The following is a 26,217-nucleotide window of genomic DNA, read 5'->3' as shown; positions in this document are numbered from 1 at the left end:
GAGGAGGAGCCCCACGCCTCCACCCCTGCCATCAGGGTGCGGAGTGTGGGAGAAAGGCCACCATAGGAGAGGGCAGCTTCCAGAGCAGAGTCAGACTGAGTGAGCCAGGTCTCAGTTATAGCAAAGAGGAGCAGAGAGTGAGAGAGAAAGAAGTCATGTACAGAGAGGCACTTGTTAGAAAGGGAGCGAGCATTCCAAAGGGCACAGGAGAAAGGGAGAGAGGAGGGAGGGTGGCAGGGTATGGGTATGAGGTTAGAGGGGTTGACACCAGAAGGAGTAGAGGTTGCAATTGGCAGGCGAGGACTAGAGCATGTAGAAATAAGGCAGGGACCAGGATTGGGAGAGATATCCCCAGAAGCAAGGAGGAGACGCATGGATAGAGAGAGTATGTGTGAGGATGATTTGTAGGGGTGTGATTTTTTGCAGGGGATATAACTGTGTAGTGACGAGGGCGCAGGTAAGAAAGGAGTTCATGTGAGCTGAGAAGTGGTGAAGAGAGGAGAGATGGAGATGTGTGAATAGAGTTAGAGGCATAATGAGGCTGGTAGAAGGAAGTGCATAATTTGAAAAGAAGTGAGGCCATAGCAAATATAAATAGTAAAGGCGGCATCACAGCAATAGTAAAGTGCTGAGATGTGCAGTCTGGGATAGATAATATTCTCCTTTCCAGCGTAGATCAAATCCAGAATTCAGGGCCAGTAGGTGTTGCCCACTTGTTCACTCCTTTTGAACTCCCTTTCAAACACCATTTTGCTTGCTACTTAAAATGGGCTGCCATAATCTCCCCAAGACAGGACCTGGCCATTAATGCCAAGGGAATATATATATATATATATATATATATATATATATATATATATATATATATATATACATACACCTTTATACACACATACACCCCCACTCCCTTATATTCCGTCTTAAACCCCGAATCCCTAATATGAATGCCTTGTTTCTATTTGCAGTAATTATACTTTCTAACCACAAGGTGTCAGTGCTGCACCAATGCAGTTTTTTAATACAAGGCAGTGTGTGCTAAGCCTCAGATCCGCTTTGGTCTGTTAACAGTACAGGTGGTCCTAGCTATCCGTCGTTCCGTTATCTGAACTAATTATTCGCCGCGGATTAACATTGGATCTGCAATCCCACGTTTTGCTCTCCGAAGGTGGTTTGCGGAACGGATTCCGGCGGATAACACAGGACCGCCTGTGGATATTGAGACACAGTATCCAGACCCTGTTTATACACCCGATCTTCTTACGTCCAAGACACTACAGATGTTTCCAGACATATAATTCATATTCATTTGGGACCAGATATTTTGTACACTTCGATCCCTCTGCCTTAAAGGAGATTGTGCTCTTAAAAAAAAAGTCATTGTTCCCCCCTTCCCAGGTTGGAAGCAGGTGGTCTCCGGAGCTGAGCCGCGTTGATTTCAGGTCTGGGGACACCCTGCTCCCTGAGATACTGACCTCCAGTGGTAGTGCTGGTAGCAGCTCTGCAGGTTTAAATGTCCCAGTCACGCAAGCCAATAGGAAGCCGCAAGGGATGATGTGAGCCAATAGGAAGACACAAGGGATGATGTCACAGCTTCCTATTGGCCCACAGGACATTTAAAGCCGACATTTCAATAGCCTCAACTAGCCTCATCCGGAGCTGCTAGCGGCACCCCTCTTGATGTCAGTATCTGACGAAGCAGGGTGTCCCAGAGCTGAAATCAATGTGGTTCAGCTCCTGAGACCCACTGCTTCAAAACCTATTATTATTTTTTTAAAGTGTCACCATGTTCTGCTGCTTTCAGGCAATTCAACTCTTTCTAGAAAGCAGAGAATATAAATATAAAGATCATCATATGTTTGTCTTTACATTGTTGCAATTTGTATTGAAAAAAAATGACTTTTTGAGAGGAAGGTCTATTTACAGACCCAGGGAACAGCTATGGGGACCCCATGTGCCCCCACCTTAGCTGGTGGGAGCTGCATGCAGTCTTTTCAGAGGCATTGTGTGGGTTTTGGACACATGTGTCACTGTGGCTACGATATATGGATGATATATTTTTGGGGGAGGGATCATCTAGAAAATTTAAGGGATGAGGAGAGACCGTTCTGAGAGAAAAAGTGAAATTATTCCAGCAGCAGAATGTTGGATAGATTGCAAAGGAGAAAGGTTCAAGGCAGGGAGGCCTGTCAGCAGTGTTACACTAATCCAGACGGGAGAGGATACGGGCACGCATTAGAATTTTAGCCGTAGATTGAGGACAGGGCAGATCTTGGCATTGTTAAGGATAAAGAAGCGACAAATTTTAGCCGTGGCATGAATGCAAATGGAGAAGGAATGGGAGGAGTCAAAAGTCACACCCAGGAAACATGCTTTGGTCACAGGATAGATGGTAGAACCATTTACTGTGATGTCAAAAGGGTTTATTAGGACAGATTTAGGGGGAAATAGGAGGAGCTCAGTTTTAAACATATTATGCTTAAGGCAGCGGGGCACCATCCATGAGGATATAACCAGGAGGCAATCTGAGACTTGGGACTGGATTGCAGGTGTGAGGGTCGGGGTGGGTAGATATCTGTGTATCTTCTGCATAGAGATGATACCTGAGGCCCAAAGAGTTGATGAGGTCACCAAGTGATGGTGTGTAGCGAGAGAAAAGGAGAGGTCCCAGAACAGAGTCCGGAGGTAAAATCAACAGACAGATCACAGGAGACTCAGACATGTTAGCGACAGAGACGGAGAATGTGCGATGGGAGAGGTACGATGAGAACCAGGATAGAGCCGTGCGGCCAGGTTGTTATCTAACCAGACCCGTTCTTGCCACATGACACCTGTCCTCCGTTCTCTGCACTGGCTGCCTGTAAAATGGCTGATTTATTTCCAGATTGGCTTGTTGACATACAAAGCCCGACATTCCCAGCTATCTGAGAGCTTCTAGTTTCCCACACCCCCATTCGCTCGCTTCCACCTGCGGGTGAGGGACTCCTAACAGTTCCTAGAATCTCTGTGACTTCCTTTGGCGCCCGAGCTCTAAGCCGCGCTGCTCCTACGCTCTGGAACATTCTGCCTCGTACAGTTCCAGAGGCCTCTCTCTGGGAATCTATAACAGGCTCAGGAACTACCTGCTTACCCGAGTATTTAATTAATCAGCCACAACCTGTCTGGCGTTTAATAGCTACAGCACCGTCCCATCCTGTATTGTATCTTTCCGTGTGCTTGGTCTTGTTTATAACCTTAAATGTTTTCTTCTTTTCCCATTTTTATAACTGTGAAGCTTTGAGTCCCATTGGGAGAAAAGCGCTATATAAATAAAGTTATTATTATTATTATTATTATTATTAATAACACGGATTGCCGCTTTAAAGTATTTGCAGTAATTATACTTTTTAACCACAAGGTGTCAGCGCTGCACCAATGCAGTTTTCCAATAACAGAGTGTAAAATGGTCTTTTCGTCTAAATGAGATTTCTTTCCATGCAGACAATAAAATACATAACATATGATAGTCCTGCTTGTGTATACTGTGCTGTACATCGCTTAGCAAAACAGGGAGTAATTAATCTACTAAATCCTAATCCTAAAAGGACTAATTTCCCCCCATGGCCTCTAACAAAAATGGCGACTGTTCCTTTTCAGCAGGAACACCAATTTCATAGAACGATTAAAAAAAAAAAATACGACCGCGGCACAAACGTTTTGAATTAACCCTACGAGACCGAAACCAACTCCACATCACCAGGTCTGCACTCTAATAATCCTGGCAAGGCCAGTGGCGGTTTTCCTAAAACGGGAATAGCCAAGCTGCTTTTTAAAAGTTTAACCGGAGACAGACGGACGCCCGTGTCACTGTTATGGTTGTGCTCGCCACAAACCAGGACCGGACCGCGGGGCTGAGGTGAGGTTATATAATCACCGACCTGAGACCACGTAGTCGGATCCCGATTGCGCAGTTTGTAGTCGTACATAGCAGGGTCAGGATTGGAGAAGGCAGCATCGTCGTTATTCAAGCAGGAGTTCGGCAACGGGTAGACAGGAGCTTCCCGCTTCAGCGTAGGAGCGTGAGAGCGGGAGTGACCTCTGCCCGAGGAGCGGCTTCGGCCCATGACGCCGGTGTCTGTAGGAGAAGACAGCAGGCTGGCTGAGGAACACCGCAGGGCAGCGCTGGGGAAAACCAGCGCTTTAGCACAGGGGTCCAAAACAGGCCTCCATGTGGAGAGTAGCGGCAGGCCTCAGGAAACGAAAGGTAACCTCTGCTAGGGGAGAATGCAGCAGGTATCAGGAACCAGTGCTGACAAACCAATGCTTCAGCACAGGAATCCGGGACAGGTCTCTGCGTGCAGCAGACCACAGGAACTCAGGCCTCTGCGTAGAGAGTAACAGCAGGCCTCGGGAACATGGGAAGACAGGCCTCTGCGTAGAGTAACAGCAGGCCTCTGGAACACTGGAAGACAGGCCTCTGCGTAGAGAGTAACAGCAGGCCTCTGGAACACTGGAAGATAGGCCTCTGCGTAGAGAGTAACAGCAGGCCTCTGGAACACAGGCCTCTGCATGGAGAGTAGCAGCAGGCCTCTGGGAACAAATAACGAGAACTAGAAAGGTTAGTACACCAACGAGACAAGCCAGCAGGCTTGTGGCGGAACACAGTAATGTCCAGAGAAGGATTATGCTCGGTACTGAGTCAGTGCTAAAGCCTAGTATATAAAGGGCAGAGATTCAATCACAGGAGGTGTGTGAGCATTCCTCCAAAGACGGAGCACAGGGCTGAAGTAGCAATGAGAGGCAACACATGTGCCATTGATTGCCAGAGGAAGCCTTTGAAAACAGCAGAGGTCTGCAAGGCTAGAACCAAAGCCAGGAGCGAATTCCTAACAGTCACCATGAGACACTTTTGGTTAGCAGAACATAATGTTAGCCAACTGAAATTCCAGATCATTGATTCAGTGGGTCCCCTAAAACGAGGGGGTGATAGTGAAGAACGGCTGCTCCAGAGAGAAAGTAGATGGATTTTTCTCCTTGATAATATTCATCCAAGGGGGGTGAATGAATCTTTGGATTTCAGGTGTTTTCTATAAAACAAATGTGCCCAAGAGATTGTAATATTATCCTTTTTTGATATGTATTTGTTAGGTTTATAATACCGTTTGTGAAATCCTAGATCCACCTACTACTCTCTGGAGCCGTCCACATTGTTTTAAACCAATTATAAGCAAATAGTTCCTTGTTGGGGATTCTTTTTCCTTTGTTACACGAGGTACAGGATGCCCAGATGTCCCGTTTTTTTATGATGTGTCCCGGTGGGCCGACATATAGGGTTGCCAGGTGTCTTCTCCAAAAATACTGGACACAATGGTGAAAGGTGCAAGGCGCTCAAGGCACACACCCCTCCGCTCCATATGGTTTCTTCCTCCTCCTTGGCCCCACGATCAGGTTACTGACACCTCCCCCTGATTGGCTGCTGCTGGGTAACGCAGCCAATCAGGAAGGGGGAAGATACCAGGCCCCCTAGCAACAGCCCTGCTCAGGGAAATCCCACGGCCCCCCAAGCCAGTCAGGTCACGATGTCCATAGAGGTAACAACGGACACATACAAGTCCAGTATTGCCACTATTTTTTTTACTGGACAGACAAAATACAGGACAGTCCGGTTCAATACTGGACACCTGGCAACCCTACGCGACATTCCCCAAAATGTCCCAGGGAGGAGAGCAGAGGAGTGACCTAGCAGTGGAGGGTGGGGGCAGTGTTAGCAGCAGAGGAGTTGATTGGCCTGGCAGGGAGGGTGGGGGCAGGGTTAGCAGCAGAGGAGCCTTTCGGTAAGACCCGGAAGTCAGTTAGTACTTCTGGTATCTGCTACTAGGGCCAACAATGGACTTCCCCCTGCTCAAGTGATAGGTAGGGTCTGGAGAGATACAATGCTGGGAGAGAGACACACACAGACCTGGGTAGAGAGGGAGCGACAGACAGATAAAAACACACAGATAGGGTGACCAGCTGGCCCGGTTTAGCCGGGACAGTCCTGGGTTTTTCATGGCTGTCCCGGTTTTTTAATGGCTGTCCCGGCTGCCACGTATTCTTTAAAAGGTCCCGGGTTTTTGTGGCTGTTCCGGATTTGTCCATCAAAGCAGTGGGGGCAGCAGAGAGCACAGAATGCAGGCAGGAGGAGAGCGGAGGCCGGTCTGACAGCAGAGGGTGGGGGCGGGGTTATCTGCAGTGGGTGGGGGCGGGGTTATCTGCAGAGGGTGGGGGCGGGGTTAGAGGCAGAGGGTGGGGGCGGGGTTAGTGTCAGCGGAGCCTCAGCAGTGAGAGCCGGAAGTGAGGTCCTGCTGCCAGCTAAAATGGCTCCCCCCCTCCATGCTCCAGAGTGAAAGGTAAGAGAGAGGGAGAGAGAGGCTCTTTGTGTGTGTGTGTGTGTGTGTGTGTGTGTGTGTGTGTGTGTGTGTGTGTGTGTGTGTCACTGGTTCTGTGTGTGTGTGTGTGTGTGTGTGTGTGTGTGTGTGTGTGTGTGTGTGTGTGTGTGTGTGTGTGTGTGTGTGTGTGTGTGTGTGTGTGTGTGTGTGTGTGTGTGTGTGCATGTGTGTGTGTGTCACTGGTTCTGTGGGTGTGTCACTGGTTCTGTGTATGTGTGTGTGTGTCACTGGTTCTGTGTATGTGTGTGTTAGGACCAGTAGGTCAGGCCAGAATCTACACTTGTGTTAAGCATCCATTTTGTCTGATTATAACTAGTTAAGATTCTGTAGTCAGCCTTTTGCTGAAATATAATTCCTAATGCACTCAGTTTCTGCCAAATTACATTTCCTTTCTTCCTGCTCAGGATATTGCTAAGATACTTTTTGTATTGTCAGTCTCCTGCTCTTTTAGTTAGAATATAATAGACTGATTCTCTGAAAGAGACAAAATAGTATAATTAGTTGCTAAAGATTCAAGGTCTCTTTTGATAACAGACAATGAATAAGCTATGTATTCAGACATTGCCTGTATTGGGAGAAACACGTCCCAAAAGCATGCCACTAATATGTCCTGCCCCTAAATCATGCCTCTAATCAATGCTACGCCCAAGACACACCCAGGTAACGCCTATGTTACGCCTATGTTACGCCTATGTTACACCTCTAACCAATATCTTCTTTTTCTGGTATAAAAGTCATTACCCTATGAGTAATAAATTGAGACAAGTGTGGGTGTGTGTGGGTCAGTGACTGTGGGTCAGTGGCTCTGTGTGTGTGTGGGTTTGTGGGTCAGTGGCTTTGTGTGGAGATAACATTTTTTTAGATCTATTTATTATATATTTATCTTGCCTTTGGCTTTATCCTCCCCTCCAAATTCCATTAACATGGCCGCGCGATGTCACGTAATGCACATTGCCATAATAACGAGACGCTCCGTGACGTCACGCGGCATCAAGTTGACATGACAACGGGACGCATTATGGCGCCGAGGCATCACGTGATGCCACATTGTCATGGCAACATGTCACCGCCTGATGTCAGTGTCTCGTTGTCATGGCAACGGAGGGCATCACATGATGTAATTTGTGTTATAAATAATTTTTTAATGTGTCCCTGTTTTTCATTTTGAAAATCTGGTCACCCTACACACAGACAGACCTGGGGAGAGAGACACACACACACCTGGGGAGAGAGAGAGACACACACACACAAACACACAGACCTGGGGAGAGAGAGAGAGACACATCCACACACACATACACAGACCAAGAGAGAGAGAGCGAGAGAGACACACACACAAACACACAGACCTGGGGAGAGAGAGAGACACACACACACACACACACACACAGACAGACATGGGGAGAGAGAGAGACACACACACACACACACACACACACACCTGGGGAGGGAGAGAGACACACACAAACAAACACACAGACCTGGGGAGAGAGAGACACACACACACACAGACCAAGAGAGAGAGAAAGTGAACGGACGGACCCTGACTGGGGAGAAAGAGAGAGGACACACACTGACCTGGGGGGAGAAATATATTGGGAAAGGATGGAGGCATATAAGTAGTACTGCAAACATTTTCTAAGTTTTGTTGCACAGTAATAGGAAGATCTGCAGTAATGTTTGGGGGCACAGCCCCTTCCTCACTAGGTAGCTTATGAGACCAGTATGGGCTGCAGATACTTGTTTCTAAAAACTCCTATATTTCTCATTTGAGGTCTCTTCCCTTATGTTGGGGAATAGGGTATATGACTTGTCCACTTTATTTACTTATTCATTTCTTTTTTATAGAGTTGGTAGTATTATGTTAGGCATCATATTTTGATTTTACTTTAATATATGAGTTGTTCCCATTGTTACATCTCCTTAATAATTCCCATTAACATTCCACATCTCTAGTAATTTTGTCTGTTCCTTTTACTCTGGTTACATTTATATTTGGTTCTCTGTATTGAGATTGAATTAGAGTGCATTATGGCCAGTGATTTCTAGATGGCGATAGAGATATATGATCCTGCCGAAAACACAAATCAACTCAATCGCCAACGAAATGAAGGAGCAGTATGTGACTGTGTGGGAAAATGATATCCAGCGCTCAAAGAAGCTGGAGACGTACAGTACCACAGCCTACAGAGAGAATACACTCTGGCACCCTACCTACTGAAGGTAAAAGACCCAAAGCAGAGACAGACTTTGGGCCAGTACAGAATGAGCGCTCACAGCCTGGAAATACAGATGCAACGGCCGTTATTCTAACAAATCTCGAAATGGAATTTCGGGATATGCCTGAGATACTTGCGAGTTGTGCCGGGGCAGACTAATGGCCTGCCGGAGTAACACTGCAGGGGTCCCTGCTGTGTGAGTCCTACCGGGGTCTGCCTTTATGTAATAGACACGCAGTAAGAGGCTGAATCAGTCACTCTAACTGCGCGCCTCTCACAGGCGATCGCAGGGGTTTTATTAAAATTCTAACATTACAGTAATGTAGCAGGGGGTCTCCGGGGCTGAACCGTATTGGTTTCAGGTCCGGGGACCCCCTACTTCCCGAGATACAGGCCCCGTTATGGGATGCCGGTATCCCCATGTTATAATCCTGTGGGTCACGTGACCGTGGGAGCTAAACAAAGCACAGGGATACTGGCACCCCATACCGGGCCTGTATCTCGGGAAGCAGGGGGGTACTAAAAAGTCAAAAAGCTCCAGGTCTCTGCATGAGCTACGCGTTTCGGATATGGTAATCCATTGTCAGGCTCACAAAGGATTACCATATCCGAAACGCGTAGCTCATGCAGAGACCTGGACCTGGAGCCTTTTGACTGCACATGGACACCGTAGCTGGCGCCTTCACTTCGGGATTGCAGTCCTGTGTACCGGACGCAGGGAGCAGGAGCATACTGCCCCGGAGAGCGGGAGGCTGGCGGCGCGGTCCCAGAGCAGCTATCTATATGTGAGTCACACTGTTACTCACTTTTTAATCTAAATAAATTCACATTTTAACTTTTATGCGTGGCGCTGTCTTCCATTGTATACCCACTGGGAGGCTACACGGGTGAAAGACGCGAAAGGGAGACTGTGTGCTGCATGGAAAGAGCAGCATAGGAACAAAGATACCTTTACAGAGATCCGGTACCACACATGACCGTGTGAGTACATATATTGATTACTCCACTACTATTCACATGTGATCTCATTGCATGTTTCATTTAGTTATTTATTATCAATATTTTATTATGATATTGGTTTGCGTCCCCCCCCCTCCCCCTGTCTCTTTCTTTTGCTCATTATTTAGTGTTTGTATTTAGTATGCTGGCATTTTTGGTGGTGTTTTAAATGGTTTATTTCTGGCTTTTGATTGGTGTTTGCTTTTTAATGTTGGTTTATTTTGTGACTTTTGTTTTCAAATAATGCAGTTTATTTGGATATTTATTTTATTTATTCGTGGTTTTGCTTTGGTGTTTTAATTGTTTGTTCTGTTTTGTTTTTTTTTGGATTAGATTAATTGATTGGTGTTAATTTTGTTGTATTTACTTCTTCGTTTTTATTTTGTTATTGTTTGGAATGCATAGGAGATTGTTTATGATTGTTTGGAATGCATAGGAGTTTGTTTGTAATTGTTTTTTTAAAGTTGACCAATGACTGGCATAGTGTTAAATCATGCTCATATTATATGGACATGATGTACCCACTGTGCCATTTAATTGTTTTATTGTCATTTGTTATGTATTTAGTTGGCTATGTTATGTGTTTTATTTGGCAATGTTATGTGTTTTATTTGGACCTGTTTTTTTATTCCTTCACCATTTCTTGCTATAGGGGTAAATCATGCCCATATTATATGAGCATGATGTACCCAGTGTACCAATGAATGGGTGAAGGGTGGGTAAAGTGAGTCCAGGGTGGGTAGCGGGACAGGGTGGATAAACCCCTTAATTACTATAGCGGTTATTAACCACTAAGGTGACTAAGGGGTTAGGGGCCATTAGATTGTATTTATTATGTATTCTTGCTCACATCGGTGAACATGGCCCTGCAGTAAGCTGACGAGGACGCCCTTCACATTGCCAGGGGTAAGTAGAACTGTTTTTATTTACTTGATTTATGCTGCATGGCTAATGTTGTGTTTAATAATGGGCAAATAATCTATTATCCATATCTGTTGAGACTGGGGACGACCCGGGGACCCCAAGACACCCGTGAGGACCACCTGTGGACCTCATGGGGGCCCGCGGTGACCCCCTGGAGGCCCACGGAGCCTAGCGGGGACCACCTGAAGGCTCCCAGACACCAGTGAGTACCCTCTGGTGTGCACTGTGAGGCCTGCGGACACCTGTCGGGACCACCCAGGGACCCTTGCCGGCCTGGGGTATTAATCATGTGTGTCAAAAAATATATCATGATTTTACAGTATGTGGTGGCACAGGGGGCGGGTTGTGTATTGGTGTTTATTAGATATTGTAATGGTTTATTGGGGTCTAGGAGGTGGGTAGTAGGGCTGTTGTGTGTGTATTTTTTGTATTGTGGGTAACGGGGGTGGGTGAATTTATTAGCCACAAGGATGGGTGTTTAGGCCTACCGAGTGGGTATTAACCGCTAAGGTAATGAAGAGGTTAAGTCCAACCGCAACCTTACCCCCCCCCGTGCAAGGCCTAAACACCCATCAAGGACAAAATACCACCTTCACCTACCCCCGCTACCCACAATAAGCCTGGCACGGGTGTTTAACCCCTTCATTGCCTTAGCGGTCAGCCACTAAGGTAATGAAGTTGCCTATAAATGCATTTTTCATGCATCTAATTCATGCGATATTAAGGCTGAGTCCACTCCAAGCATGAGCGCCGGGTGTCCTCAATATACGCGTGTGCGCGGGGCGGGTGTGGGGGCATTGCGGGTAGTTGAGTGTGCGGGAAAGTATAATTTTTTTGTTTACCTAAGCACCGAGCGTGGGTGAGCGTGTGTGCCCGCGCACGAGCGGGCACGCACAGCGTGAGCGGGGACTTACATATAGCTATATATGTAAGTAACCGCCGCAAGCGCCGCGCGCTCAGCGCTAGCGGGGACGCAGCCTAATGGGTATCAGCTCCGTAGACGCCCGGCATCAATCCGATCAGCCGCGATAAGCTGGTCGGGGCTTACAGAATTGAGCGTGTTTGAAAAACTGGCGATCAGTGCCAAAAAGTGGCTTATCGCCGCGCGTCTGCCAATTTATTTTCCAGCAAAAAAAATCGCCGATTTTTGCTCTTATCGCCAGCTTCTCAGGGCTTCCTGAGTCGCAGTAGGCTTTTTTGGGGATAAGGGGCTTTTCGCTGCTTACTGCATGGGGCCCTTTGTCTGCTTTCTGTGTAAATATTACAGCTATCCGGCTCTGCATATCTGCAGCCAGACTACGGGAATTAGGGTATCACTGATGAGCCATATCTCACGGAGGGGAGGCCAAAACTTAAAAAAATATATTTTAAGAGATATTTTATATAGTTTTTATATTAATTGTATTTGTTTAAATATTTAATAAAGTAATATGTTTTGAATGTTTGTAAAGATACAGTAAAAGTAGTTTTTTAAGAACTTGGATCATTTTTGAGGGAATATTTAGAGTACTTATTTTTATATGAATTCAGGCAAATATGTTAATTTATATAAATATACATTGTTATTTGCACTGAAATTCAAATGTTGGATTAGAAAAATGCTTTTACACCCTAGACCATAGTATTTCTATTTTATTAACATTATAATGCTGTGAAAAACTATATGGAATGAATTTCCTTTAAAACTATTGAGCCATGTGTTTCCATGGCAACAAGCCCCTTTAAATAACATATTTATAGAACACTTTAACTCCCTATGTCTCAGCCACCAAAGAGTTAAACAGAGGAGTCTTTGCATTACTGAGTCCTTTCATTAACACTGCAGCTGTGATGCGATGATGATGTCACAGTGTTACAGGCAGGTCTCTATGATGCGCAGTGGGAAGTGGTCCTCAGAACTCTCTGCATTTACTGGCAGAAGGATGTATCGTACTCGCATTAATCGCATTACTCCCAATATGCAGGGCGTGGAGCACTCAGAACACCGAGTCTCCGATATACCGTCCACTTTCCCCACTCTCCCCAATCTCCTCTACATGTTCCCGATCTTCCTGCTGCTCTTCCTGCTGCTCTTCAGAGGAATAAGCGTAGGCACCAGAGAGTCAATGGGCGGATACATCAGGGTAAGCACCAGTCGCTCAGCTAACCGGGCAGGGAAGACTGCTCAGGGGAAGTGTGGGGGTTAAGAGCCTTGTCTTTAGTATACAAGACTGTGAGTTCAGTTAGTGCCTGGGACACCTACACAATGTGTGGGGTTTGGAAAAATGTACTTTATTACTGACAGTGGGGGTCTCTCTCTCTCTCTCTCTCTCTCTCTCTCTCTCTCTCTCTCTCTCTCTCTCTCTCTCTCTCTCTCTCTCTCTCTCTCTCTCTCTCTCTCTCTCTCTCTCTCTCTCTCTCTCTCTCTATATATATATATACATATATATATATATATAATGAGTTCTTCAGTATTGGGTGAACCCTTTTTTATTTGGACTAACAATTTATGCCATAGGACAAGCTTTCGAGAGTTCTCCTCTCTTCCTCAGGTCGGCAATACTGATTAACAAAGGAATATGGCTAAAACAGTGTAAGGGAGAGCAGGGGGGCGGGGGGAAGATAACAGCTATGTACTGTAGATACTGTAAAGTAGTGTGATAAAGTGTTTGAAGCCATGAAAGGGTGACAAGGAACAGCATGGAGGGGGATGCTGGGGGGGGAGGGGGAAGGTGTGGATAAGAAGAGAGGCAGGCAGGATGCTACAAACAATTGTGATAGGGTGTGAGAAACCCCATAACCGCATTAAGTCCTTTTGTTTTGGTGTCAAAGAGTCTTATCATTCTGAGTTCAAATGTTTCCGTTCTTGGGTGCGTTTGAACATTCCATTGAGGATTTCCATTTTTAAATCATTTATGAAATGATCTAGTTCTAAAAATCATTTATGGAATGATCTATTCTATCTATCTATCTATCTATCTATCTATCTATCTATCTATCTATCTATCTGTCTGTATGTATCTATGTTTCTATCTATCTCTATGACTACCTGCCTATCTGTCTGTCTGTCTATGTCTCTATCTATCTGTCTATCTATATCTCTATCTGTCTATCTATCGATCTACTGTTGCCGTAAGCTAGGATCCATGGATCCAGTGATGTTACCTGCGAAGCCTCCGCCTCTACGTTGGGTGGGTCCCACGTGGAGTGTACCACCATGCAGAATGTCTCTGTGTAGCAGATGGGTGGTCTGGCCCTAGACCACCTGAGGCCAGGATGCAGCCGCTTACTGCCTGTGTCCCTCACACTGATGCTACAGGGCAGTGTCCCTATCTCTGGGCCTGTCCCTGCAGCAGCCACAAACTGAGGGGAGTCGGGGCCTAGCTGGGGCCTAGGGGGTCTGTGGCCTAGTGCAGGTGCCACAGACACCAGCACATACACAACCTACCTTGCTGGCGTCCCAGCTCCGACTGGCATGGCTTGCAGCGAGCCAAATGTATCAATAGCAAGCAGGGGGAAAGCTGCAGCCCTATTGGCTGTTGGGCACCATGTGTTCCTGTCCCAGAGGCTCATGCGCCCGCATCTCCCACTGCAGCGGAGGTAAAGAGAAGCCTGAGGGGAGCCCAGGGGATGCCCAGAGGGGAGACCTGGCTATACGTCCATACAAAATATAGGCTTGAAGAGGTGTTTTTATTTCCTCTTCTCTTCATCCCCTAATATATTTACATTTTTAGTTTTAAGTCCAACGCCCATTCTCTCCTTCCTAACTATATTTGAACAATCCAGCTAGCCCCCATTTTTAGGGCTGCCAACACTTCCCCCATTCTTCCATAAGGTTCAGATCCCTCTCATATTGTAATCTGGTTAGCATTAGTTTCATCTCTGGAAAAAAGGTTTCTAGGGTTATGACGGTTTCCTTTTTATTGATCTTTAAGTGTTAATATGTCCCAAGGGACAGTGGTTCTAAATTCCTCGCTACTGTATGTCCCATACTGTACTCTGCTATTCCCCTGCTATGCCGATTCCTATACCTGGGCACCTGCTATGGATCATTAATTTATAATCCTAAAGATATTACCCATGAATTTGTTACATTTTATAAGTCACTTTATAATATTTAAACAAATCACTCCACTCATTTTCACTTTGAGTCCTCAAGTGTCTGAGCTGTTCGGTCATCCTGTTACACTATAAGAAACTGGGCAGTCTGTAAAATCCCTTGAGCCTTTGAAAGCACCAAGGCGTGATGGCTCTTGCAATCTGTATTACGAAAGGTTTACCTACATTTTAGCTCCTTGCTTACTAAATATTAGTTGATGATGTTTTAGATGGGGCAGTGTTGCCTCTCAAGATGCTCTCTGCCACGATATCGGATATCTGATACCACGTTGTACTCCAGCTGTAGACCCATTTCTTTAGTTAATGTGGCTGTTAACATTTTCACATACTGTAAGTATTAGCCAATTGGCTGAATATACACGGGGAATGTATTACCTGGATAAGGTAGGCATTGTGCCTGAATGTACTCTGAGAATATAAGGAGGGTGATGAACCTCATACACCATGTTAACCCTCACTGTGATTTTAGATTTGACTGCTCCTTACCCTGGGACCATTCGTTATTCCTACTTAATAAGCCTCTTCCCGATATAAAGAAACGTACAGATACATTGATAACGCATCTTCTCAACGCCACTAAATTGGAAACGAGTGTCTCCCACTTCTCTTTCACTTATTGAAATAAAATCTCAGAAAAGAGAATAATGGAAACATTATTGAGTTGAGTGCATAATACCTAGCCTAAATTCAATAAAGTGTGGAACTTGGGGCTTATCTATGTAGCACCCTTGGTGGTATGCTATGTTATTTAACTAGGTTAATGGTTCCTAGAGAGCTAATCCTGGTAAGGTCACAGATGAATGTTGCCGTAGTCAGGATGTTAATGTTGCAAAGTAATTAGGCAGGTGCTAGGCCACTAGAACATGCTGGAAGGGTCACCTCATCTAAGGTGACTCCGCATAGGCTAAGGCTGCCCTTATTCTGCCCAGTTACAGGGGTAAGGATAGTGATGTCACTTGGAGTATATAAGTTAGGGATGGAACATGCCACCTTCAGATCTTTGTGGACCCATGGGAGGGGGATCTCGAGTGCTAGTCAACTCTATAATTAAGGGTAAGCGCAGGTATTTGTTGTTAGGGAAAGTATCCCAGTGAAGGGGTCCTATAACATACATTCCGGAATCGGTCATTTACCGCAGCAGAACAGCGGGTTCCTCGTTACAGGTTCTCATTAAGGAGACCTGGAGCAGTTGCTGGGGAATTATTAGGGAAGGTCCTGGTTCTGTTCCCAGCAGCAGGTTGGAAGACTTGAAAAAGAGCTGCCCTGTCTACATGTGTCTGATCTGTAACAAGAAGCTGCCTTTCTGTATCGGCATGAAAACCGGTCCTGTTCATGCATAAGGATTGATTTACCCTGTTCAAACAAATCAATAGAAAGTTCCTGGCGCCCAGTTTTATTATTGCTCACCATGCCAGCCATGCAGGGGTTCCAGCACCCGGAGACACAGATAATACTAGTAAACTTCTAAAGACTAAACAAAGTGGGCGCAGAAAGGAAGGAGCAGATAAGATAATAGTACAGGCAGAAAAAAACCTGAAATGCATGCTTGCTAATGCAAGTAGCCTGACAGATAAAATGGGGGAGCTTCAATTAATAGCTACAAGGGAGCAGTATGATATCATAGGCATTACAGAAACATGGTGGGATGAAACTCATGACTGGACAGTTCATTTAGAGGGTTATTCCCTTTTTCGGAAGGATCGAACAAATAGAAGAGGAGGTGGAGTATGGTTATATGTTAAACCGGATCTAAAACCTATTATAAGGGATGATGTCTATGAAGGGAATGATGAAAATGTAGAGACTTTGTGGATAGAAATTAGCAGTGGAGGTAAAAGTATAAAGAAAATGTTTGTGGGAATATGCTATAAACCACCAAATATCTGTGAGATTGAGGAAGCTAAAATACTTTTGCAAATGGAGAAGGCATCAAAACTGGGTCATGTTTGCATAATGGGGGATTTTAATTATCCAGAGATAGACTGGGGCAATGAGATTAGCGTTACAACAAAAGGGAACAGGTTTTTGGGGGTGCTTAAAGACAATTATATGACCCAAATTATTGAGGAACCAACCAGGAGAGGGGCAGTTTTGGATTTGGTCATATCAAACAATGTAGAAGTAATAACAAATATTCAAGTCCTGGAACATTTGGGTAACAGTGATCATAACATGGTCTCATTTGAAATAAATGATCAAAAAACAGATTACTTGGGTTCAACAAAGACCTTCAACTTTGGAAAGGCAGATTTTAATAAACTGAGGTCTAATCTATTAGTAATACAATGGGGTGATATTTTTGCAGGGAAAAATGTAGAAGATAAATGGGCAGTCTTTAAAACATTGTTAGAAAAGCACACTTATCAGTGTATACCCTTGGGTAATAAGTATAAAAGAAATAAGTCAAAACCAATGTGGCTAAATAAACAGGTAAGGGAGGAAATGGACAAGAAGAGGAAGGCGTTTAGATTCTTTAAGTCAGAAGGGACAGAGACATCGTATCAGAATTATAAGGAATGTAACAAAAATTACAAAAGGGCAATCAAATTAGCAAAAATGGATAATGAAAAAAGGATTGCAATAGAATGTAAGGTCAACCCTAAAAAATTCTTTAAGTACCTTAATAACAAAAAAATGAGAAAAGAAAATATAGGACCCTTTCAATGTGAGATGGGTAGGCAGATTATTGGAGATAAGGAAAAAGCTGAGGTATTAAACAAATTCTTTGCCTCTGTGTTTACCAGGGAAGAATCAAGTTTAATAGTAGTGCCGCAAGAGGAAGCCACAACCTCCATATTAATGAACAATTGGTTAACTGAGGAAGAAGTTCATAAGCGACTTGAAAAAATTAAAGTTAATAAGGCACCTCGCCCCGATGGCATACATCCAAGAGTTCTCAAGGAGTTGAGCTTAGTAATAGCAAAACAATTATATTTAATATTCAAGGACTCCATTTCCACAGGCTCAGTACCACAAGATTGGCGTAAAGCAGATGTGGTGCCTATATTTTAAAAGGGAGCTAGATCACAACCGGGAAATTACAGACCTGTAAGCCTGACTTCAATAGTAGGGAAACTACTTGAAGGTTTAATACGGGATAATATTCAGGAATACCTAATGGAAAATAAAATTATTATTAATAGTCAGCATGGATTTATGAAGGATAGATCTTGCCAAACTAACCTTATTTGTTTCTTTGAGGAGGTAAGTAGGAATCTAGACCAGGGTAATGCCGTTGATGTGGTCTACTTAGATTTTGCAAAGGCTTTTGATACGGTTTCACACAAGAGGTTGGTGTACAAAATAAAGAAAGTTGGACTCAGTAATAATATATGCACCTGGATTGAAAACTGGTTAAAGGACAGACAACAGAGGGTTGTCATAAATGGAACTTTTTCAGGTTGGGCTAAAGTCGTGAGTGGAGTACCTCAGGGATCGGTACTGGGACCCCTGCTTTTTAACTTGTTTATTAATGACCTTGAGGTTGGGATCGAGAGCAAAGTCTCCATCTTTGCTGATGATACTAAATTGTGTAAGGTAATAGAATCAGAGCAGGATGTAATTTCTCTTCAGAAGGACTTGGAGAGACTGGAAACGTGGGCAGGTAAATGGTAGATGAGGTTTAATACAGATAAATGTAAGGTTATGCATTTGGGATACAAGAATAAAAAGGCGACTTACAAATTAAATGGAGATATATTGGGGGAATCCTTGATGGAGAAGGATTCAGGAGTGCTTGTAGACAGCAGGCTTAGCAATAGTGCCCAATGTCATGCAGTAGCTGCAAAGGCAAACAAGATCTTATCTTGCATCAAACGGGCAATGGATGGAAGGGAAGTAAACATAATTATGCCCCCTTACAAAGCATTAGTAAGACCACACCTTAAATATGGAGTACAATTTTGGGCACCAATCCTAAGAAAAGACATTATGGAACTAGAGAGAGTGCAGAGAAGAGCCACCAAATTAATAAAGGGGATGGACATTCTAACTTATGAGGAGAGGCTAGCTAAATTAGATTTATTTACATTAGAAAAGAGGCGTCCAAGAGGGGATATGATAACTATATACAAATATATTCAGGGACAATACAAGGAGCTTTCAAAAGAACTATTCTTCGGGGGCCGCCTCCTGGAGGCAATAATGGCACTCTACGCAGGACCCACAGCTAGGGTAAGACATCAGGGTTTCCCTTCAGAAATATTCAATATTCGCAGTGGGACCCGTCAGGGTTGCCCGCTGTCCCCATTACTTTTTGCTCTCTGTATTGAACCCCTCGCAGCCCATATCAGACTAAGCCCCAATATAACAGGAATCCAACTGGGAGAGCAACATCACAAGGCTGCATTATATGCAGACGACGTGATCCTAACTATCTCTAAACCGTTGACGTCCCTGCCCAATGTCTTTGAGATCCTGAGCACCTTTGGCATGGTCTCAGGGTTCAAAATTAACCAGGCTAAGTCAGAGGCGCTCAATATCAACTTGCCAAAATCAACTGAAAAACTACTGGAACTTACTGTAACTTTAATTTTCAATGGCAAACCTCCGCAATCAAATACTTAGGGGTATATATCACCAGGGATTACAATACCTTGTATAAGGCAAATTTCCCCAAGATGATGAAGAAGTTAAAGGAGGATCTCAGGGTTTGGGCGGGTTACGGGATATCTTGGTTTGGCAGGATTAACAGCGTAAAGATGAATCTGTTGCCCAAGCTATTATATCTGTTTCAAACCCTACCAATACCGGTAATTAAATCAGAGATCCAAGCCCTTCAAACTCACATCATACAATTTATTTGGAATAAAAAACGCCCACGAATTGCAAGAAGTCTACTGACAAAACCAGTGACAAAGGGAGGACTATCGGTACCTTGCTTGATGGCGTATTATAAAGCGGCACAATTGACCCAAATCATTCTGTGGCATGCGGACCCCACAAATAGACGATGGACAGAATTGGAGGGAGAATGCTGTGCGCCAGTTGCACTCCATAACTTGATCTGGCTACCAAAACGATGCAAAAAAGACATTGGAACGCCGCTCTGCGCAGTGGCGAACTCCTTAGCGGTCTGGGAGACATCTAAATTTAAAGCTAACTTAACCACCCCCCACACATTAATGTCCCCCCTATGGGGCAACCCGGACTTTGCTCCGGGGCTGTTGAGCGATAAATTTGTAAAGTGGACGCAGGCAGGGTACAATCGATTAAAGGACCTGGGGGGTAAGGGATCTATCAAGACGTTCGATTGGTTCAAAGAGACATCAAATTTCCCAAATTCAGAATTATTTAGATTCCTCCAGGTCAGGGCATTTTATAACAAATTTCCGGTTCGTCCTGCACGAACTAATTTTGAACAGCTGTGCTCCAGACCAACGGACACACGGGGACTGACATCTCGGATGTACAGGGAGGTAGTCTGTCCGGCTCATATAGAGCGCCCCCGACTGCGATACATGCGACAGTGGGAGACAGATCTAGGGAATGGTTTAGAGGACGAAGACTGGGACCACATATTGCAAGCTGCCGCAAAGAGCTCAATATGTGTCACGTTGAAGGAGAACGCATATAAGGTCCTAATGCGGTGGTACCATACCTCAGTGAAATTAGCTAAATTTGTCAGAGGTTATTCGCCGCTCTGCCCAAAACAGTGCGGGGAATCGGCTGACCTGAAACACATGCTGTGGTCTTGCCCAAGGGTGGCCCCGATTTGGGAAGTAATTTGAGACTGGCTGCAAGGGATTCTCGAATTAGAGATCCCCCTGGACTTGTGGCTGTTCCTAGTGGGCAGGCGGCCTCAGGAAATGTCTAGAACGACACACAAACTGGTCACGCACTTCGCTACCGCCACCCGGTGTGAGATCGCAGCACTGTGGAAGCAGAATAAGATTCCATCTATCCCCAAAATCAGGAACCGAATTTGGCAAGTTTGCCAGATGGAACAGTTGACGAGTTGGGTCAACGACTCTGGCACCAAATTTCTAAAAGTCTGGAGCCCGTGGCTAGACCAATCCAACATCCCAGGGGTGGACGCCGCTACAATTCTGCATTAATATTCACAAATGCGTTCTCCTTGGATGGGACAGACAGGACATTGACGTAAGGATACACTAGGTAGTGCCATCCAGCAGTTACAATAGGCAGTAAGGTCAGCAGTGCCATGAAGTTGTCGCATCGGATCGCAGGAACCCTTCTTCAGAATCCGGCAAGAGCACCCCCCCCTCCCCCTTCTACCCTCTGTGCCACCCCACCAGTCCAGTGAGTCCAGTATGTCTTGTCCTGCTTCCCTTTATGTCGTTCGTCTGATGCTGTCATTGTTGACGGTTGTTAAAAGTGGAATATCTGTAATGTACGCCTATGGGAGGTGTGTTTCTGTATATCTGATATCCACAAATAAAAAATGAAAGTTGAAAAAAAAAAGAACTATTCATCCCACGGGCAGTACAAAGGACTCGGGGCCATCCCTTAAGGTTGGAGGAAAGGAAATTTCACCAGCAACAAAGGAAGGGTTTCTTTACAGTAAGGGCAGTTAAAATGTGGAATTCATTACCCATGGAGACTGTGATGGCAGATACAATAGATTTGTTCAAAAAACGGTTGGACATCTTTTTAGATGGGAAAGGTATACAGGGATATACCAAATAAGTATACATGGGAAGGATGTTGATCCAGGGATTAATCCGATTGCCAATTCTTGGAGTCAGGAAGGAATTCATTTTTCCCCTTAATTGTTTTTTTGTTTGCCTTCCTCTGGATCAATAAGTATAGATATAGGATAAAGTATCTGTTGTCTAAATTTAGCATAGGTTGAACTTGATGGACGGAAGTCTTTTTTCAACCTCATCTACTATGTAACTATGATCATCACCGTGCACATACCCAACCCCACTTCAGAGGCAGTGGATCAGTTTGGTGCGGCCCCTCTTCTGTTGGCCAGGAGTAGAGGTGTTACATCTATAACACATATATAGAAAGGTTTGAACGATCAAGCCCTGGATCCATGCGACAGATCGTTGAACATGATATCATAAAGCATATCTTGATGTCCCTTAATTAGAGCCAACCACAGAATGGAGTAATTGGAGCATGTAATGAATACCATGTGCAGTCATAATTAACACTGATTACCAAACATATGACTCAAATGATAGTAGTTGCCAACACCAGGGCTTAAAACTCTAAGTGGGATGTATGGTGTAATTGGGAAAGATGAATCCTTTAGAGCTATTCTAACCCTTTGACCACCACACTTATAAAAGAGAACTTAGAGTATAATGGTAATAATTGTGTTTAAAGCAGAGGTAAAAACACCTCCATAGGGTAACATTACTCACACATTGAAGTACTGTTGCATCCAGCTGCGTGCATCCATCATGGAATGGTTTTGATAGTAGAATCCTCGGTGGAGAGACATGGAGAACTGCATGCAGGGGTGAAAAAAATTAGGGGTACGGCACACCCACGAGCATGGTTAAAAAATCAATTTATTAGGGCTAAACATGGGAGACAGACAAAGACTTGGTGGGGTAAAAAGAACTCTGACGCGATCGGGCGCAAATGCCCTTTGTCAAGAGACTCTTGATTATCATTGCGATATTAATGGGAACAGCCTAAAAGCAATGTAATGAGGATAGGACTTAACCCTTTCACTACAAAAAGTTACACGTGTCATACAAAGATATATATGAGGTATCATATAAATGTCTGTAAGGGAGTCAAGGAGTTAAACTCCCTTTACATGGCAGGAGATTGAACTAGGTGTCGGGTTTCCTGCAGGTGATGTGTAAAACGCCTGATTGAACGGGATAAAAGGCAAGAAGTAGCTGTTTTTCAGAGTCCCTGTAGGAAGCTCTGTGAGAGGATCACAGACAACAGAGTGCCTGTCTGCAGGGATCCAGGCTTGTTGACCAGAGGATTTGGCCTGGCAGCAATGGAGAACCCAAAGCCCCACACAGCAGAGAAGCCTGCATGGATAGGGCAAAATACGTTACTCGGAGCAGCAGGACTTCAAAACTTGCAGCTGGAGAAATTGGAGATGCAATACCAGCATCAGTCTGATAAGACTATATATTTGTCCATATGTTTTGGGGTTGGTAACCAGATAATCTGGTGGCCCAGATAGAAAGGGCCAGAGTAATGTTTATTTATTCTCCTAACATGGAGTAGGGTTTGTTTTTTATGATTTTGTGTTTTGCCTTAAAGGGGCAGTAGCCCCAATGATTTGGATGCTGTTTTGTGGAGAAATAAAACCACTCAACATTCGGTTTACCCTAAAAATGCATGTGTGGACTCGTATCTGAGCTCGCCTACAGGCCGCTCTCTCACAATGTCTAAAACATCACAAACTGTAGTATGGTTTTAGTGAATAAAGTGGTATTTTTGTGTGAACTAACATAGTATATAATGTAATAATGACTGTTTTAAGTATGGGTGTACAATAATGTATATCCATACATACCTCAACAATAATAATTAATATTTCATTTGTTTTAATGTACAATTAAAATAAATGAAGGGAAACTATAAATAATGGCAAAAAACTAAGAAGTGTAAAAATGAAACTTTCTCGATATTATAACAAGATTTGCATTCCTTTTTGGTAACGCACATGAGTAACGCATCGTTATTGCAAGAGTTAATAACGCACGTTACCGTTTGACTAATGCGCATGTGCAGTATATTTGAGAACGTGTCTCTCAGACATGAAATTCCCCATTAATAGCGCTGCTATTTTTACTAATGGACGTTATTTTTGCATCTCGTTAGCTGTGAGGATACCCGTTAAAACGAAGAAAAATAACAGCCGTTCCCTATTTCAGTAACGATCGCTATTAGCGCAAAAGTGACGGACTTCTGTGGATCTCCCCCAAAGTATGTGAAAGAAAGCCGTGCATCGGGCTCAGCCCAGTGCACAGAGAGGCTTGTCTATGCACAGTGTCCGTCAGGGCCATTCCTGCTGAACACTGTCTGACAGTCGTTGGCCCACCCAACACAGTGACGCTGGACACCTCCTCACGCTCCCACTGCCGATGGGCACGGATATAACACCATAAAACCCGGACAACACACCATTTAAAACAAAAGCCAGGCCCAATTTGAGTAACCCAAAAAGAGTACATGTCCTGGAAAATCCGGACGTCTCGTAACCCTACGTGTAATGAGCACTCAGAGTACGTTTAGGTAAGTAGTGGTACAAGACGTTCCGAATGTATCAGGCGTGGGGGCAAAGCTTCTTCTGAAAAGGTTTGTACATTTATCCTGCAAAAACAAGTCGCCTCTTCTCGATAACCTATTTAGTGCTGAAAGGAGAAACAAAGAATGTGTTTCTCAGGAACCTTTTGTGTCTGATCCGTCACACCGCTGCCCTGTCCTAACCAGGCTGTCTTTACTCACCTACAGGCCCAGATTTCTCCTGTGAAGAAGAGGAACATAAAGACGCCCAAACCTGGTAACTATCACACACTAAAACCCAAGGCTGTGTCACATACTGAAATAACACAGATCACAAGCCTGATACAGCATAATGCGTAACACCTATTTTTTTGTTTGCCTTCCTCTGGTTTAAAATACTGTAAATACAAATATAGAATAAGTATCTGTCGTCTAAATTTAGCATAGGCTGAACTTAAAGCCGCAGTCCAAGCTGCGTTCCCCTCCCCCCCTATAATATGTGCATCAATACAATCCACACGATAAGTAATTAGCTAAGTTGCCGACCGATCCGATTTCCTGTGATCGATCGGCGAAGATTCGGCTCCGGGGTTCACTAAATGGCTGTCAGCGCAGCAGAAGAGGACCAAAGATGCAAAGTTGTGTGGGGAAGATCATGTGACCAGGCAGTCACTAGATACAATTGGTGCACTGCTAGAGACAGGGCAGGGCTCAAAAAGCAGTGTGCCAGAGCCTATTTCAGAAGAGGAAGGGGATGTGACTTTGTAAATGGTTGCTATAGAAACAAAAAAATGCTTCTTACATTAGAATACATTAAAAATGTAATTCAGAGTTGTTGTTTTTTTTTTTAATGCAACAACTATTTTCTCATAGTACAGAACTGATTTACTAAAAAACACACACGTAGGATATTGCTTGGACTGCTGCTTCAATGGACATGTCTTTTTTCAACGTCATCTACTAAATATATATATATATATATATGTTGTTTATCCTTATCCTGGTCAGTAGAGATGTAGTGCCACTGACACATAATTACTGTACACTCTACTTTCTTTCTCTCCCTCCTTCATTCCGTCCCTTTCCTCCTCCAGCCCCATCCTTCTCTGTCACTCCCCTTCTCGCGCTCTCTTTTCTCTCTCCCAATAACACCGCTGATTTGGAATCTGGCTTCTCATACTCTCTCTCTCTCCTGATACTTTGCAGCCTCCGGAGATGGTTGGCGTCGGCTTTGGTTAATAGTCAGTCACATGGTGACTGCCACCATTACAGCGTAAGTCATTGTCCCTCTAAGCCCGTTATATTAGAGCATGGTCTAGTGCTGAGGTGGCCAACTCCAGTCCTCAAGGGCTACCAACAGGTCAGGTTTTCGGGATACCACTGCTTCAGCACAGCTGGCTCAATTAGTGGCTCAATCATTATGACTGAGCCAGCATTGCTGAAGCAGGGATATCCTAAAAACCTGACCTGTTCGTGGCCCTTGTGCACTGGAGCTGCACACTCCATGTCTATTAAGTGAGTGTATAGCATTCACACTCAGCTGCAATGACATCACTAATATATACAGTATCTCCTTATCCACACGGGCGGCTGCCTATTATTACTGTTAGATGAATTAATGGGGAAAACCCATGGACATTGGAGGCTCCATCTGGCCACCTGCTTAGTATACTGTACCAGTGATATGAAATCAGTTACTTCAGTCGCCTTTACGAGTTGTCACCTGTAACTAATTTTTGGATTTATACGAAGCAGTTTCTTGTACTGCTACGCTGAATGCGTCCTACTATACTGCTCGAAGTTCCTTCGTTGGGCGATCATACCTGCAGATAATCAGTTCACTACTGCTACCCATTCATAGACATATATACCTATCATCAACAACTAGGGATTTTTACCCTATTCTTGTTACTCTATAGGGAATATACAAAGACCATAAACAGCATCTTGTTGCCTTTCTACAGTATGCATAATGAACAGAGCTGTAATATTTCACTAGTTACTGACTGGTATACCCGTACGCTTACATATGGCTCTAAATTAGATTAACTATTATGATAATCTCTAGTCATGATTAAAATTGGGTAAAATTCCGTTCACTAATATCTGGAATCCAAATATATAACGTATACTAATATTAGTGTCATTATACTATAAGACACCACCACTGTTCTACCATAGCCCTTGGTAAATGCACACTTTGAATTGAGTTGTATCACTGTATATAACTGTATTGACCATTTAGTTTGTGTTCTCAAATCTGACTATATTTTAATCATTTGTATTAAAAGTGAATTATTACATTCTAATCACTACTCTTCCCTTTATATGAGAGTGCAACATACAGAGACTTTCTTCTCTTAAAATAATTTCGTTGGAACCAGCCTCATGTCATCTGG

At 44.2% G+C, this 26,217-nt stretch overlaps 1 long non-coding RNA gene across 1 annotated transcript in view; it reads right to left on the bottom strand.

The window, feature by feature from the left end:
• Positions 1-23,061, bottom strand: part of LOC142467918 (uncharacterized) — a 35,296-nt gene extending 12,235 nt beyond the window's left edge. Inside the window, exon 1 of the long non-coding RNA XR_012788521.1 lies at positions 21,982-23,061. This is a non-coding gene — a long non-coding RNA (uncharacterized LOC142467918). The remainder of the gene's footprint in view (positions 1-21,981) is intronic.
• Positions 23,062-26,217: the final 3,156 nt, after the last annotated feature.

Source organism: Ascaphus truei, chromosome 17 (genome assembly GCF_040206685.1).
Source record: "Ascaphus truei isolate aAscTru1 chromosome 17, aAscTru1.hap1, whole genome shotgun sequence".
NCBI classification, from domain to species: domain Eukaryota; kingdom Metazoa; phylum Chordata; class Amphibia; order Anura; family Ascaphidae; genus Ascaphus; species Ascaphus truei.
The sequence above is the reverse complement of the archived record's forward strand: the minus strand, read 5'-3'. Positions and strand labels throughout refer to the sequence as shown.